This window comes from Solanum tuberosum, unplaced genomic scaffold, assembly GCF_000226075.1.
Source record: "Solanum tuberosum cultivar DM 1-3 516 R44 unplaced genomic scaffold, SolTub_3.0 scf00755, whole genome shotgun sequence".
Taxonomy (NCBI): domain Eukaryota; kingdom Viridiplantae; phylum Streptophyta; class Magnoliopsida; order Solanales; family Solanaceae; genus Solanum; species Solanum tuberosum.
In genome coordinates, this window is record NW_006239669.1 from 98,461 (window position 1) to 101,543 (window position 3,083).

A 3,083-nucleotide genomic window follows, 5' to 3' on the forward strand; every position below is an offset into this window, starting at 1 on the left:
GAAATACGGATATCCAAACCAAACCAATACGGGGGCCCAACTTAACTTTTCCAATTAACCAACGTTTTTTTTATGGAAAAATTAGCTATCCTATTCTTTTAAAAAAATAAAAATATTAAAGCCTTATTTATTTTCATTAAAATTAAAACGTCTGAATCTCAATGTATATTTGAATATTAAGATATGCATTAGGCTTTATTTGTTTGTATTTAATAAAGGTTTGAAACTTAATCATTCAGATTCAATCCATTCAGTGTGTTTGATTTTTAGATCTGAATCTCAATCATTCAAATTAAACTCATTAACTTCATTTGTTTCTTTTTTTAAAAAATAAAAATTCTTAATGGATCTAAAATGATCTACTTGAATCAAATTTATAAGAGAGTCTTAACAACATTCATTTAAGGGAAAAGGGTCAAATATGCCCCTAAACTATTCGAAAAGGTCTAGATATACCCCCGTTTAAAGTTTGGTTCACTCGTGCCCTCGCCGTCCAACTTTTCGTCTAGATATGCCCTTATGGGCGTTAAATGCCAAATGAAATTGTCACGTCATTTTTACATTACCACGTGGCATTTATATTAAAGGGAAAAGGGTCAAATATACTCCTAAACTATTCGAAAAGGTCTAGATATACCCCCGTTTAAAGTTTGGTTCACTCGTGCCCTCGCCGTCCAACTTTTCGTCTAGATATTATAAACTACCCGACCCGTTTTCAACAAAAAAAATCGGTAAATCCCGAAAATGAGTAATTGACTAATAAAAAATAGGAAAAATATGAAGAAAAAAAATATAAAATTAACGCCAAAAATTCACAAATAAATAGAGTAACCTTAAATTCAACAATTTCAACAATTTTTTAAAATTTTTATTTTTTTCGATAAATCATGAAAATGAGTAATTGATTAATAAAAAATATGAAAATGACTTTATGCTGAATTTTTAGGTTATATTTTTCATATTTTTTATTAATAAATTACTCATTTTCAGGATTTATAGGAAAAAAATAAAAATTTAAAAAAATTGTTGAATTTAAGGTTACTATATTTATTTGTAAATTTTGGGGTTAATTTTATTTTATTTTTTCATATTTTTCCTATTTTCATTAGTCAATTACTCATTTTCGGGATTTACCCAAAAAAATTTGTTGAAAACAGGTTGGGTAGTTTATTTAAAAGGGGGGTATATCTAGACCTTTTCGAATAGTTTAGGGGTATATTTGACCATTTTCCCTTTAATATAAATGTCACGTGGTAATGTAAAAATGACGTGGCAATCAAGATGTCTCTTCCTCTCTTTTCTCAATCAAAGACTATATTTTTTTCTTTTCAGCTGATAAGTTTTTATAACTTTTACAAGTATTTCGTTTAGTATTATATATATATTAATAATTTTTTGGGTTGTATTGATGTTTGTCAAGATCTCTTGTTGTCATAATTTATATTGTGTCTATTGATGTTTATCAAGAACTCAAGGTTTCTGTCAAACAAATATTGGTCAAAATTTAAAAATAACTATATAAAATATACAACTATGTATATACTTGAGGTCTCTTAATAAAAAATGTTTTGTACCACTAATTTTATTTAGACTCGTTGATCATCAAACACTACTGGTGAGAATATACTAGATATATTGTTATTGTTATATTATTTTACTAGATTAATTTTTGCTTTTATATTGTAAACATGAAGTGCTTTTCTCTTCGCTTTTTATCTTTTTATCTTGATTGTCTTTGTTTAACTACTTTTTCTTGCATCCGTTCACATATTGTATTTATTATATTTTAATATTTCATTATGGAACAATTTATATTAAAATTATTGTTATTGTTTTAAAATTTAATCTTCTATTATTTAAAATTTATGAATGATGTGTTTTGTTACTGTGCGAAGCACAGTCAAATTAACTAGTTTAACTATACACAAGATTCTATTTCCATTATAGATCACTTTTATTCATGATTACGTTTCTGATTATGACATTTATTTTCATCGATTTTTAAAGAACCTGCATATAAATTGTTGCATAGTGTCCTTTTAAGTGTGGTTGATGTTCAAATGCTAATTCTTAGGAGTGATCCAAGTCTCATCCCCACTTTCTTAATATTTTGTTGATAGTTATGAAAGTCTAATTTAGATTGCAATGTAAGTAATCATAGTTGCTTCAGGAATGAAATGTTTTGTCTTTTTTATTTGGAGGGTGTCCATTTCACTTGCTTAGACTTTTCAATTTTTGGAATGAAATTTATTGTCATACTTTCTTTGATGTCTCTTCTCTGAATGTTGAGGGTCTATATTCATTTAGGTCTGTCTTAGTGAAATGTCTACAACTTTGCAATATATGACCTAGTTTTCCACGACTTAATTATACACAAGATTCTATCCTCCTCGTAGATATTTTTTATTTATGATTACGTTTCTGAATATTATGACATTTACTTTCATACTTTTCAGGAAATATGTATGTAAATTGTTGTATAGTGTCCTTTAGGTGTAGCTGATGTGCAAATGTTAATTCTTAGGAGTGATCCAAGTCTCATTCCCACTTTCTCTAAAATTAATGCTTAACGTGGATAACTTGCTCCATAAATGCTTACAATATTGATGGTTCAGATGATGGATAAGACTTCAGAGGCATCTACAATTAGTAATTTTTTCCACCACAGATCCTCAAGAATCCAGTACCACTTTAAGATATTAACATGTGTCCAATAGAGGAGGAAGTTCAATGCTATCCTGTCCCAATTATATTCTTGTTCTTGAAAAAGAGATTAAAGCAGCTAGGGGTGTGCATTGGTCGGTTCGGTTCGAATTTAGGTATTATTGGTTCGGTTTATTGATTTTCGGTTTGTAAATACTTCAAACCGATAACCAAATCAATAACATATTTCTTATCGGTTTTTGGTTAATCGGTTTATGGTACTTAACGGTTTGGTTTTCAGTTTAACCAATAAGAAAATACTCATATATATTATATACACGATAATAAAATTTTCAAATAAACCATATGATTTTTCCAGCATTTGGCATGAAAGTAATAATCATAAAAGTAACAATCATTTTTCTTGCAAGTTTAGACAC